This window comes from Aquarana catesbeiana, linkage group LG04 (assembly GCF_042186555.1).
Source record: "Aquarana catesbeiana isolate 2022-GZ linkage group LG04, ASM4218655v1, whole genome shotgun sequence".
NCBI classification, from domain to species: domain Eukaryota; kingdom Metazoa; phylum Chordata; class Amphibia; order Anura; family Ranidae; genus Aquarana; species Aquarana catesbeiana.
The window spans coordinates 56,223,597-56,238,928 of record NC_133327.1 but is presented as its reverse complement, the minus strand read 5'-3'; the positions used below and the strand labels follow the sequence as shown (position 1 = coordinate 56,238,928).

Sequence of the window (15,332 nt, the reverse complement as noted above, 5' to 3'; positions counted from 1 at the left end):
AGTAACAAATGCCTCAAAAGAGCTTATTTAAGGGCCAAAAAACAGGACCGTACCCACCTCATTCATGGAAAAACCATCTCCAAACCGGATTCCGGTTTGAGACTAATTACAAGATTTTCTGGACAACACCAGCAGGTACAGGATCTTTTACAGAGGCATTGGTATTTACTGATGGGAGATCCCAATGTATCTAAACATTTAAAAGATCACCTGGAAATTACATACAGACGCTCCCGCTCATTAAGAGACCAGATTATCCACAGTCATTATGCCCCCTTCTCCAGAAATACCATCAAGGCTAAGGGGACCAGACCTTGTCATAAGTGTGACTTTTGTAGCTATATTTACGCGTCACGTAATATTGTTCTCCCCAATGGACAAGTATACAATCCTAATTTTTTGGCTACATGCCAATCTATCGGCGTGGTCTATTTAATGACATGTGAATGTAATGCTTTTTATGTGGGGAAAACAAAACGTCCCTTTTTCCATCGAATTATTGACCAAGGAGACGTGGTCTCTAAGAAAAAGACGGAAACCCCCATTAGCCGCCATATAGGCCTATGTCATCAATTTGAGGACAAAAAAATGCATTTTTTTGCTCTTGAGTATGTCCCCCCAAATGAAAGAGGTGGAGACTATGATAGGATCCTGCTGCAACGAGAAACCAGGTGTATCTTCACCTTGAATGCCCTTAAATACCCTGGGTTAAATGATGTCTTAAGCTTTAAATCCTTTTTATAATTTATTTATATATATATATATATATATATATATATATATATATATATATATATATATATATATATATATATATATATATTTGTTTTTTTTTTCTTCTTCCATCCACCCTATACCTGAACACACTGATAATTAAATAAAAATATTTTTAATTTTTTTAATGTTATATGACATACATATCTGTATATAAATGTCACCGGTAAATGTTGATGCCCTTTACCATTTCAGCCCTCCATTTTTTACTTATGGCATGTACGGACACCCAGGGCACCCAGCTGGCATTGTTTTTAATCAATATTCCTGCAGCTGTGTGCCCTTACCATGAGGACCATCGCGTGGCTCATTCTCCCCAGGTCTATCTCCTTTAAATCCTTTTGGTTTTTTCTTTCTCCTCGGAAACCGGGGGGTAAATTCTCCCCCTTGTTTATCTCTGAGGATGTTTTCCTGCGCCGCTGTTTGGGCACAGGATTTCTCAAAATGGCCACTGGCCAGTCGAATGTCCCTACGTCACTGACGCCGCCGAAACTATCTTGATCCGATTGCCTACGCATGCGCAGTCCTCCTGCTCTGTCCGCAGCGTGATGGCGACTCAGATGCCGCCACGCTGGAGAGGGATATATAGCGGGGCTTTTCCCGCCACCCTCTGTCATTTCTCTCCTGACTCCAGCGAGACAACTTTGCAGTCCCCTGGTGGACTACTTGGGGTTCCTCTCTGAATGCTATATGGATCACTAGTAAGTCTTCTACACAGCCCATTTTGACAAATAAGCTTCCAACTTGCGTCTTTTGATTTTTTCTTTATTATATATTTTTTATTGTAGTAAATATATCCATATATATATATCTTTCAACTTCTCAGGTCTCCAGCCCTAAGGTAATAATAGCGACGCTTTATCCCAGCTGCACCCACAGAATTTCTGTGGGGTCATCTATTCTATCCTGCTTGTTTGCGCCTGCTTTTTCCTTTCTTGGAACCCTTCACCAAGAGGCTTGCATTGCTTTTAACCATCCAACGGATGTAACCTTGAATTTGGATTGATTCTACTCACCTTTTATAGGTATTTGCAAATTGATTAACTATCTCAACCAATCATCCCTGACTCATTTATATGACTTTTTTGCTGCTCATTCTGTGAAACCTGATATATTTTAGATATCTTTCTCTTTACTACAGAGACTTTCCAGTCACTTGATACACTGAGACCCTTTAATACCCCTCTCTAGCCCTGACCTCCTGGTAAGGCATGCAAAGGGCACAACTTATTGGTGTACTATTTCGAATCAAAATATATATCTACATATTCTAGGACATTGGGTAAGATGGACGCCCCCCCCCTTTTTTTTCCCAACTAATATAAATATTATAAATATTCCATTACTATTTTGTTTTGCAATTTTGCTGATACTTTCTATATTGACATTTGACTTATATAACATGTAGCATTAAACTAATATATCCCCTAACAATTTTTTTCTATATATTTTTGTATATTTGTTTGAACATTTATGGTTTATTTTTCATTTTATAGTTAATCAGATGCCACATTATATCTCCTGAAGAAGCTTAAGAAAGTGAAACATGTTGAGAAAGTGGTATCAAGCACTGTATCATATTTTTATCACAACTGTTTTGTAAACAAATGTATATGTTTTGTCTCTTGTCTGTTTTTTAAAAAATGGATCTATAAATAAAATATATTCTTTTATCTTACAAATTTCTATTTTGACTATTAAGCACCGTTAAAAGTCCCTGGCCTACTCTATGGCCAAAAGTCCCCTTTTCTTTGTTAATTAAGTCATTGGGATGTGGTGCTTCGGTTTGATTCCTCCCCTCTATTTTTATAATATAAGACCAGAAAGGTGGACCAGAGCAGATATGAGCACCCTAAATGGGAATCCTCCTCTCCTTCCGCAAGTGCCTGTAATTCGCTTACCTCGTCCACCATCTCCTTCAGGTTGTGGGTTTGATCCTCCCTCACCACGTGCCCTGGCATACAGTGCTCCTGATTCACATCAGAAAACTTGATTCCCTCTTCGAGAGAGCTTCCTCCGCAGCCTCCTTGCTTCCTCGGGGCTATCTGTGACCTTCACAATGTACCAACGTGTCACAGTCTGTGCTGAGAAGTTTAATGCCTGTGACATGGAGGTGTCTAACCTGCAAACACCCCTAGGGGTGCAAGGTGAGGCCTTGATTCATGGGCCGGACATTATTTCCTATTCATTTTACATTTAAGGGACAGATGTGGTACTATCAATGTTGTTATTTCCATTGAAACCATGGATTTATTAAAGGTTTACACAAAATAAAAAAATAAAAAATTAAAACATCTGTTCTTTTCAGGTTTAATATCTGATACGTGTCCCCTATCTGGGGACCATATATTAAATGGATTTTTAGAACAGGGAGATGGAAGAAGGGCTGACTATTAGCCAGCTGCAGCAAGGGACGGAAATAGAGCAAATGGAGCAAAGTCAGTCGAGGCATCCTCTGATTCCGCAGCCTGTCTCCCTCTAGTGCAGGGATATGCAATTAGCGGACCTCCAGCTGTTACAGAACTACAAATCACATGAGGCATAGCAAGACTGACAGCCACAAGCATGACACCCAGAGGCAGAGGCATGATGGGATTTGTAGTTTTGCAACAGCTGGAGGTCCGCTAATTGCATATCCCTACTCTAGTACTCTACTCATCAACGAGGAGCACCAGGACCTGTGCAATTAATGCTCTGGTCTGCCTAATCAACAGTTTCAAGCTGTGTTTAGGCTAGAAAGCAGGGATTAGGCCACAAGCCCGGGTAGGTGTGAAAAGTTGCACATCAGCAGCTCCGGCCAGTCTAGACGTGGGGGAAGGGCAGACGGGCACCTCTCAGCGAGTGCTTCGTTTCGGCCAGACCGCCGCTTGCTCGGGGAATCCAGTGACATTTGATTGACGGACTAAGATGGCGAGACGGTTCTTACCCAAATCATTTAGACTGGTCGTGGGACCTGAAAAGAGAAGACTGTTCACGGTTAAAGTGATTGAAGATTGCCTGATGGAAGCTTTGAGTCTCACGCTGAGTGACATCTATGTATTGCAGGATTTCCCTGCAACTGGCATTTATGATGTTTCATTTTTTTTCTGAGGATACCTGCTTGCAAGCGTTTGAAAGATATAGAAAACAAGTCAATGATGATGTGCCTATCTTGGAAGGAATAGAGGTGGAAACTTTATTTGAAGCGGAAAAACGAGATGTCGTGGTTCATTTCTACAATTCATTTTTGGAAAAGGAGGTGGTGAGAATTTATTTGCTTAAGTTTTGTTCTATGGTTGATTCAGGTACAAAAATTACTCCTATACATTCCATAAGAATTTGTAAAGTTAGATATAAAGTTAAGTTTAATCGTGATGATAAGGGTGCATATACTTTACCCCCCCGTTTTTCACAGTTGCAGGGGAGAGATGTTCCTTGTTTTTCTCTGGGCAACCTGCTTTTTTGCAGGACTTGCTTTGAGTATGGGCATGAGAAAGAAGATTGCAATCCCTGGCCATGTGATTTTCATCCCCACACTGCCTGCACCTCATTTTCAGATTGCAAACAGCCCAGAGAATGTGATTTGTGTGATACTACAGGTCACTTTGCAAGAGATTGCCCAGAGAAAACTAAAGCCGGGTGTAGGATATTTTCATTTGCGGACGCTGTGAAGAAAGGGGGTTTCCTTGGCAAGTACCATGGAGCCGAGATAGCTGCAGAGGTAGAAGCCGTGGCTTTTGCAGAGCGGGTGGCGGACTGGGAAAAGGCACTTAAACTCATCCTGGAGCATGGGGTTAGAGAGGATGAGGAGCAGATGGAGGAGGAAGTTACAGCGGGAAGACAGAGCGCGGTAGCGGTGTCTGTGTTGGCGGTGCTCGGTAAAGAAGATGGCGCCGGAACGCCGAGGGGGGGCATGGCTTCTATGAGCGCTGATGTGATGAAAACGGTGGGAGGTGTTGTGCCTGCCTTTCAAGAAGGGAAGGGCGGAACGAGCAAGGAGGAGCAATCAAAGAGGGAGGAGTTTATGCAAATGTCTGGGTTACAAGCCAGGTTAGTGAGAGAACTGGAAGTTAAAAGAGAATTTGCTGTAAAAGGAAAAAGAGAAAGCGGTGACAGAGGAAAAAGAAGTGGTTGATACAGGGATGGAGGTGGCAGAGGTAGAGGGTATGTTAGACGAAATTAACCCTGTAACTGCTGGAATGGAGGATTCTAGTTGGGGTACAAGAATGGAAATGGAGGAGATTGGATCCTTGCCCCCAGGTCAGAAAACTAAGGAAATTCAAAGTGATAGTGAAAGCATTGCAAGTAAGAGAGCAAGAACTGAGATAGAAAGGTTGATGGGAATGGTCTCCTCTTCTGATGAGGGGGAGTCCCCTGATTCCCCAGTGGTAGTAGCAAGAAGAGCGAGAACAGCGGAAAAGAAAGGAGGAGGCGTGGAAGATATGATTTAAAATTTGTATTGGTTTTTATATGGATAGCCAAAGTAGAATTCTTGTTAAAGGAAACTTGAGTGATGCCTTCAGAATAAAATCGGTGTAAGGCAGGGGTGTCCTTTGTCACCTTTGGCATTCATCTGTGTCATCGAGCCACTATTGAAGAGTTTACAGAGGGATAAGGTGTGCAGAGGTTTTGTTATCCCAGGTGGAGGAGGTATGGTGGTAAAGTCTATGGCGTATATGGATGACGTGGTTGTGGTGGCATCATCACAAAGGGAGGTAGATCGTGTGAGCTTGGTAACTGAAATATATTGTATGATATCCAAGATGAGAGTCAACTGGAATAAAAGTTGTTTGTGTAGCTTGGGGAGTGATATATAAGAAATGATAAATTGCAATTCAAACCTGAGGTTAAAATCTCTTAGGTATTATCTTTGACAAAACTATAAAAGGAAAAGAAAGTTATGAAGTGCTGCATATAAAAATTAAGAAGAAGGTGGAGTTTTGGGCAATGAGGGAATTATCCCTAAAAGGTAAAGTGTTAATTGTTAAAGCTGTGATACTTCCTTTAATTTTGTACATTGCAGTTGTGGTGCCTATGGGGAAGATATGGGTGATTAAAATAAACAAAGTCCTTTTTGGTTTCCTCTGGGGTTCCAGGATGGAACGTATTGCCCGTGAAACGGTGAAGAGAACATGTAGTTTGGGTGGTTTGGGGTTTCCAGACCAGGTAAAATATGTAGACATGCACTATTGGTTGGTGGCTTTTAGGACGGTAATGGTTGATAGAAGAACTGCTGTCATGATGCCATGATGCGATATATGGGGGTTGGTTGTTCAGGAGGTGGAAATGGAGGAAGTTTGAACTTGGTAAACCAGTATCCTTTGTTATATCAGTGCACTACAAAAAATTGGATGAAATACGGGAAAAATATGGTTTGGAGACTTTGGGTCTGGAAGCATGTTGCAAGAATAAAGTGAAGAAAGAAATTGGTAAACAAACAATTGTAAGTAACATTAGAGGACTTAGATCCTTTGAGGCTGCTAGAGTTTGGAGTGCAGTGGAAATTGAAAGAGTGTCTAATAGACAGCGAGACGTTACATGGTTGGCGCTACACGAGGGTTTATTAACAAAAGTTTTTTTGAAAGGACGTGACATAATTCAGTCAGAGAGATGCCCAAGAGAAGTATGTGGTGGGAATGAGGATGTGAAACATGTACTTTGGGAATGTGATTATGCACAAAAAGATTATGTTTGATGAGTTTTTGGACAAAGTATGTAAGTGTAAATTAACTTATGAGAGTTACTTAACAAGTGTTGGTTTGGGAAGGTGGAGGGAAAGTATTTGGGGTGGATTGTTTGTTTTGTGTTAAAAGAAGTTTTGTGGGATATGCAAAATCAATTGGTAATGAGAACGGAAGAGATGGAGGTAAGGTGGTGTTGTAGAATGATTTTAGTAAAGTTACATGCTGCTTTCTTGTACGATGTCTGGAGTTTGGGAGAAAAGTCGAATATGGAAACGAAGAAGTTGGAGTGATTTTGTGAAAGTAGCTGTGGGTTGAGGTTTGTATGGATAGGATAGGTGTGGAAGTATAGACAAATGGGATTGTAAGAGGAATAAGTGGAGTTTTTTTGATTGATATGGGGAAATAGGGTGTTTAAGTTGTAAATGTGTGTAAATCAGTGAATGGGAGTTTTGGGAGGTGGTTGCGTCTCTTACCCTTAATTTATGATTTCAAAGGTAAGTATGTGTAGTAATTTAGGTAGTTGGTTTTTGTCAATGTTTGTAACTTTGTAGAATAGGAGTTGTTGTTTGTTTGTCTTAGTTTGTTTATGAGTGTAGGGTTTTTAGTTCAGGAAGTTAGGATAGGATGGAAGTTGTTTTGTTGTATGTTTTTTGTATAAAAGTACTATTATGATGAAGAGATTGTACAGATGGTTTTGTACCACGACTGTAATGTTGCATGTACTGAAAATCTTGTTCTGAATAGTAGAGTAGTAGTCTGTTCTTATCAGTTTAATATCCGATACGTCCCCTATCTGGGGACCATATATTAAATGGATTTTTAGAACAGGGAGATGAAGAAGAGCTTGCTCTGTCTACTCCTAGCATCGACCTGTTATTGCAGTACCTCCAGGACCGGTGCACCCCTCTCTCATGCAGTTTCAAAAAACAGAATAATGAACAACAAAAATCTTCCTTTTGCTTGCTCACTGGCAATGTTGCTTTTTTTGCTCACAATCTGTTAATTCTTGCAATAAACTTGCATTTAACCCCTGTGTGTATTGGTGTTTTTGCTTCATGTCACGCCACATCACGCAAATTTTGATGAGACAGCTAGTGTTTTACCTATCTATCTCCCAGGCTTAAAATGAAGCCTTTCCTGCCAGTGCCAGTTTGGAGAGTCCTTTTTGAATGGGGGTTGACTGTGCTACATTTACGTCACTTGATGCAGCAGCTAACTGAAATTCAGTTGAGGCGGCATTCAATTCATTATCCTGCAGCCTGTGTCTTTCTCTAATGGGTCTCAGCTTTGTCCACGTTAACAAGGAGGCGGGCCCATGCAAATCATTTCCCTCATTAGGCATTAATGAGGAGCGCCTGGATCTGTGCAATTAGTGCTCAGGGCTGAAAAAATGGCACATTAAAAGGTCAGAATAGGCTTCAGCTGGGGACTAGGTGTTAGAAAGGTGTGTTTAGGCCAGCAGACAGGGATTAGGCCTCGAGCCTGGGCATCCCTGAAAAGTTGTGGATTGGCGGCTCCGGGCAATCTAGACAGGGGGAAGGGTGTTGGGCAGAGCAGACGGGCACCTCTCAGCGAGCTCTATTTTTCGCCCGGGACGGGCAGCGCTCGGAAAAGAGAATAATTGGGTTAATCGCTTCTCGGCCTTTTGGCTGCGATCAGACTAGGGGAACTTAGTGTGGTCGGCAGAAGGCGAGTCTTTGGGTCCCCCTTTTGGGGTGTCCAAAACGAAACGAAGTATGGCATGTCGTGCTTTACCCAAATCCTTTAGATTGGTCGTCGGACCAGAGATGAGGAGAATTTTCATAGTGAAGAAAGTTATTGAAGACTGCCTGATGGAAGCTCTGAGTATAACGGTAAGCGATATATATGCACTGCAAGATTTTCCTGCAACCAGGATTTATTATGTATCTTTTCATTTGGAGGATTCCTGTCTGCGTGCATTTGAAGAATACAAAAGACAAGTAAGAGATGAAGCCCCAATTTGGGATGGAATTGAAATTGAAACCCTTTTTGAAGCAGAAAAGAGAGATATTGTGGTCCATTTTTACAACCTGTTTCTTGAGTGGTAAGTCTTTATTTATTAAAATATTGTTCAACTGTTGTTTCAGGCACAAAGATTAAACTTAACCTTAAACCTCACTTTGCTCCTATAAATACCAAATGTGTTTTTAATCAGAATGATGATGGTGTGTATACTTACCCTCCCCCATTTTTCACAGTGGCAGGGGAGAGGTGCTCTTTGTTTTTTTCTGGTCAGCCTCCCGTTTGCAGGACCTGTTATAAGTACGGGCATGAGAAAGAGGACTGTAAATGAAAGATATGTTGTAGGCAATGTGGAGATAATAGTCATGTATCAAAAGACTGCAGACAACCTAGGAAGTGTGACCTGTGTGATACTCTGGGTCACCTTGCTAGGGACTGCCCTGAAAGAGTGAAGGCTGGATGCAGGATCTTTTCCTTTGCTGACGCTGTGAGGGGGGGCTTTTCAGGCAGGTCACGTGGTCCTGAGATAGCTCCCGAAGTACAGGCAGCAGCGGAGGCTTTTACAGCGCGGGCGGAAGCCCAGCATAAAGCCCTCAAGCTCATCCTTGAGCAGGGGATCAAAGAGGATGGGTAACGAATGGAGGAGGAGGTGGTAATAGGAGAGGGGAGCATGTCAGCAGTATGTGACAGTGCGGCGTCCAGTAAGGAAGATGACGGGAAGAAGAGGAATAGGCGGGGCGCAAGTTGATGACCAAAGGGAGGAGGCGGGGCATATGCAAATATCGGGACTACAGGCTAACTTAGTGAGAGAAAAAGAACTGAAATGCGAATTGGCTGTGAAAAAGAAAGTGAGGACAGTAGATAAAGAAGTAGAAGAGACAGGGATGGAAGTAGCGGAGGGAGAAGGTCCTCAGGAGGAAATTAACCCTGTTACAGCTGGGCTGGAGATTTCTGACTGGAGTGCAGGGGTGGACATGGAAGAGAGTGGGTCCTTGCCTCCAGGTCAGAGTATAATAGAAAGTGGATGTAAAAGAGCTAGGACAGAGGTTACGGCGCTTTTGGGGATAATCTCCTCCTCTGATGAGGGAGAGACCCCTGATTCGCAGATTGTATTGGCAAGAAGAGGAAGGGTAGGGGAAAATAAAGGTGGAGGAGTGGAAGAAATGGAATAAGTTTTGTTCTTTTGTAATTTGTTTTTTCATGATTAAATGGCAGTGACTATTGCATCTTTGAATGTCCAATCTATTTGCTCTGTGAATAGAAGAGCGATAGTGTTTGATTTCTTAGATGGGTTAAAACACGATATAGTCTGCCTGCCTACAGGAATGCGGCATAAAATACCCGCCAGGCCTGAACGAATGGAAAGGAAAGACTGTATGGTCACCTGCATGTGGAAATAGGAATGCCGGAGTAGGCATTCTGATTCAAAGTGACAAAATTAGATTGCTGGAGCATAAAATCATTACCCCAGGAAGATGTATAATGGGTGTTTTTCAGTTTGATTTTAGTTTTAGAATTTTTAATGTGTATGCACCAGCCGTAAGACTTGACAGGGTTGTTTTTTTTCAAAGTTTACAAATTTATTTGGGTGGAAGGATCCCTACTATTATTGTCGGAGACTTTAATACCATCAGAGAAGTATCTGATAGAGTGAGCGGAAGCGGAGGAAGTCTTGATAGTACAAGCACATTGCTTAACAATACGATTTGCGATTTTGGTTTGGGTGATGTGGGCAAAGAAATTGGTCCAAAGCAAGATAGATTTACGTTTTTTTCTGAAACGGGTAAAATTAAGTCTAGAATCGATTTTTTTATTTTGTTCAAAGAGTTTAAAATATGATGCCTTTTCTACCTTTGATGTTTTTTGTTCCGACCACAAGGGAATTCAGGCGGAATTCCCCATGAAGTGAGGGGTTAAGTTTGGAAGAGGCGTGTGGAAATTAAATAACATGCTTTTGGAGGATGGAACAATAAAAAATGATTTTGTGTTGTTGTTTGCTCATTTAAAAAAAAAAGAATTGTTTTTCAAATTTGCTGGAATGGTGGGACTGGACTAAACATAGATTTGGCATGTTCTTTAGAGCATGGGGAAGGAGGAAAGCGGAGGGAAGGAAAATGTTTTATGGAAAATTAGGTCTAAGGTTGAGGACCTTGCACCAGTTTAAAGAACTGGGTATGGAGGTGGAAGAGGAGTTGAGGTTGGTAAAAGAGGAGAGTAGGGAATTGATAAAAGAAAAATGGAAAAATTGTTTATCTTGCCAAAGTAAAGCATTTGGAAGAAAATGAGAGATGTACACGTTATTTCTTTAAAAAAGCATATGGGAAGAAGGATGTGCTGGATAGTGTAAAATTGGACGATGGTAAAGTGGAAAGAGAAGATGTGGTGGAGGGGGTGGAAGCCTTTTTCAGAAATCAATTTAAAGGTCATGAGGTGGAGGATGAAGAAGAAATGAAGAACTACTGTGAGGTATTGGACCAGAAGTTGGGAAGAGAATATCAGGAGTGGTTGGGAAGAGAGATTCAAGATAGAGAAATTCAGGATGCATTGGCAGAAATGACCAAAAATAAAACTCCTGGCAGTGATGGCCTGACAGTCGAATTTTATAGGTCCTTTTGGGAGAATATTGGACCCGATGTGTGCTCGGTTATACGAGAAATATCGACTACAATGGGAGAGGGGGTGATTACCCTTATTTACAAAAAGGGAGATAAAGCTGATATGAAGAACTGGAGACCAATAACACTCCTAAATGTGGACTATAAGGTGGTGGCTAATGGATTGAGGCGTGTATTGGGAAAAGTGATTGGGCCATGGCAGACCTGTTCTATACCTGGAAGAAGGATTTCAGACAATTTGATTCTACTGAGAGACATGATTGCTTATGTCAACAAAAATCAGAGACCTTTAGTGGTGGAGTCACTTGATTTAGAGAAGGCCTTTGACAAGGTATCACATACCTTTATGCTTCAGGTGATGTCTAGTCTGGGGATACCAGAAAGTTTGCTGAGGATTATCAAAGGCTTTTATGTAGGAATCAGAAGTCGGGTATTGGTGAATGGAATTCCGAGTGAGCCATTTGAAATCAAATCTGGGGTAAGGCAAGGTTGTCCCCTGTCACCACTTGCCTTTATCTGTGTCATTGAGCCTTTGTTGAAGAGCATCCAGAAGGTTAAGGTGTGCAAAGGGTTTTGTATTCCTGGAGGAGATGGTAAGGTGGTCAAATCCATGGCGTACATGGATGACGTGGTTGTGGTGACATCTTCACAACGGGAAGTTGACCGAGTGTGTCTGGTAACAGATATTTACTGTATGGTATCCAAAATGAGTGTTAATTGGGACAAAAGTGGATTGTGCAATTTAGGTACGGAAGTACCGATTAAAAACGATAAATTGAAAGTCACACCAAATATTAAGATCTTGGGTATTATCTTCAAAAGAACGATAAAAGGGAAAGAATGTTATGAAGTGCTGTATGAGAAAATTTAAGAAGAATACGGAATTTTGGGCAATGCGGGAATTATCTTTGAAAAGTAAAGTACTGATTATAAAAGTAGTGATCCTCCCTCTGATATTGTATACCGCAGTAGTGTTGCCAATGGGTAAAATCTGGGCCATAAAAATAAATAAAGTTTTATTCAGTTTTCTTTGGGGCTCCAGGATGGAGCGTATTTCGCGAGAAATAGTGAAAAGGGCATGTGGTCTAGGTGGTTTGGGATTTCCAGATCTGGTTAAATTTGTTGACATGCATTTTTGGTTGGTGGCCTTAGGAACTATGATGTTGGATGGAAGAACTGCTGATATGATGGGATACATGGGTGGTTGGCTTTTTAGGAGGTGGAAATGGAAAAAAGTAGAACTCAAGAAACCGGTATCCTTTTTCATATCAGTACATTATAAGAGGTTAGATGATATTAGGACAAAATATAGTTTGGTGGCTTTGGGATTGGAAGGAAATGTTAAAGCCAAAGTGAAGAAAGAAATGTTTAAAGAAACTATTGTGTGTAACATTCGAGGTCTAAGATCTTTTGAGGCAACTAAAGTCTGGTGTGCTTTAGAAGTAGAAGGCGTGTCCACCAGACACAGTGATGTTGCATGGTTGGCGTTGCATGATGGCCTGTTAACCATGGAGTTTTTGAAGGGGCGTGATATCATTCTTTCTGAAAGATGCCCTAGAGTGGGGTGTGGAGGGACCGAGAATGTTAAACACGTATTTTGGGATTGCTATTATGCTATAGAGGTGCTTTGAGTTGTTTGTGGACAAAGTATGTAAAAGTAAATTGTCCTATGCTAGTTTACTAAATAGTGCTGGCCTGGGGAAGGTGGAGGGATTATGTTTAGGATGGATTTTTTGCTTTGTGCTTAAGGAAGTTCTTTGAGAGATGTGGCGGAACCAGCTAGTGGTTAGGAAAGAAGAGTTGGAAGTAAGGACCTGGCATGAAGATGGCTGCTTAACTCCACAGCTCCTGCCATCACACGACGTGCACTCAGCTCACAGGAGGCTTAAACGAGCTATACCCATCATAAAACATGGCGACCGCTTCCAGGAACACATCCGCATCCTGTTCCAGATCTCCGAGGGAACAGTCAGACAACCCCGGCTACAATATTCCTGAAATGTTCAGGACGGGCAGAGGAAACATGGCGTCCTCCCGCCACAGAAGCGCACAGGCCGCATCTTCCTCACAGGGAGCGCCATCTCTCGATCTACCTATCAGCCTAATGGGAGAGAATACCACTGAAGAACTTCCCCAGCACCACTTAAATATAAACGACCTGCGAATGATTGCCACGGATATAAAGGACACTCTTTCGGCCGCCATATCCGAACTCCATTTAGACATCTGCGCCCTATCTGACAGGGTAGCGGTGGCGGAACGAACGGCGGAACAACAAGAACTCCAAATACGCAAAACTACCCGACATGTAGACACACATACCCTCCAGATGAGGGATATGCAGAGGCACCTCTAAGATCTCGATAATCGGGGCAGAAGACGAAACTTGAGGATCAGGGGGCTCCCTGAAACGATTGAGGGAGATCAACTGACACCCTCTGTAACTAGCCTGTTTAACGGTATACTGCGTAGACATCTGCAGACACCTGTCGAATTTGAACGGATACACTGCGCACTGAGACCCAAAGGAAAGGACACTGAACCTCCCAGGGATATAATATGCTGCCTAACTGACTACAAGGTCAAAGAAGACATCCTTAGACAAGCCAGGAGCGTTCCGCAAATTGTCCATGAAGGAAAGACCATACAAATATTTCAGGATCTCTCCGGAATAACCCTCCAGCACCGCAGAGACCTGAAACCATTACTGGACACACTTCGCGCCAAAGGCATAACATATAAATGGAAGTTCCCCTTCTGCCTAGCAGCCTCTTCGCAAGGGCGCACAGCACTCCTCAAAGTGCCTGAGGATCTTCCCCATTTTTGCGAAGCTTTAAACATCCCCATCGTGGAGGTACCTAATTGGTACGCGGAATTTCGCCGCTCGGCCGTCCATAGAGAACGCCAGCCTGAAGAACCCATGGAAGCCCTGAACTCGGGCCATAGGAGGAGATGGTCGCCTTCCACCTCGGCATACCACGGCGCCTACCGCCCTCAACACCGTGACTTCGGTGCAGCGGCTTCGCCTACCTCGAGGAGAGCCAGAAGGGATCGCTAAAAGGTCAGGGAAGCAATCAATGTCACCGTAGCCCAAAAATTCAGTTATGCCAGGCGAGCAATATCTTTAATAAGGCCAGAATGGGTTTTGATGTGTTCACTTACTGATAACTTTTTTGTTACTAGTATAGTATGGCTAGATTTGCTGAGAAGGCTTAGACCGTAAGGGCTTGACCGGATTCCACGAATAGGATTGAGAGTCCTCTCTTGACGACCGTCCCTCTGACTCTACGTTTCGTCACATGAGCGGCAGCCTACAACCCCCATACTGCCTCAAGCGCTTCTCCCGGAAATGACCACCTACAATCCCGCAAGCGGCGGATGTTGCTGTGCACTACTGTAAGCGCACCCCACAGACTCTGTCACCTCAACAACAGAAACTGGACTTTGAGTTCCGGATACTCACACTGCGTAGCCTTTATACCTATCCCTTTGAAACGCTACCCTGGATGACGATCGGTAAAAGGAAGACCGACACCCAGGCCCGTCGCAGCTTACATCGCGGAGAGCCTCAAGTACCAGTCATCTGAGAACACAACCAAGCGACGATGATCTACATGTCCTACAGCCCCACTTGGATGATCGCTTGAGGACAAGCGTGTTGCAGCCAGAGGCTGCGCCTACTTGTAAACACCAGATCGATCAGCTGACAGTATGCAGATCCCCCGATACTGAAGTAAAGACCTGCAACCACCATTAAACTCAGCATAGCAGCAGAACCTTAAACCATTGCGGTTCTCCAGGAGATAGGACCATCTAACACAGAAGGGGGTGCTTCATACCAAAATAGTTAATATCCGGCAGATATTTGCAATAAATCTTTTTTTTTTTTACAGGTACACCCCATTAGGTACTTTTCCGGCGGCATTATTAACTTATATGGACGGTCTTTTTCCTATAGTCATGGTTTACCAATTGTTTCTCAAAGGTACGTTCAGCTCTATATAGCTATGTTAAGTATACCTGCTCAAGTTGTAGGATTCAGGTTCACTTTATTTACTATATAGGTTGTATAAAACTTTAGAATTCACACCCTGGAATCTCCGCTGCATCTCTACGCAGACATTGCGGTGATTCCGGGGGTCTGAATATGACTCATACAGAGTCTGAGACTAAGGAACACATTTCTGATGTACTCAATAACAAGGGCAGTCCCCTAGGTTATAGATGTGACATATCCACTACCTTTGCTATTAGTTTAATTGACCCCGACATTCACATATATGCCCGGTAGACGAGT

General features: G+C 42.6%; 1 pseudogene; it reads left to right on the top strand.

Annotated features, from left to right (window-relative positions):
• Positions 1 to 7,163: 7,163 nt before the first annotated feature.
• LOC141141870 (U2 spliceosomal RNA) lies at positions 7,164 to 7,344 on the top strand (annotated as a pseudogene).
• The last annotated feature ends 7,988 nt before the right edge of the window (positions 7,345 to 15,332 follow it).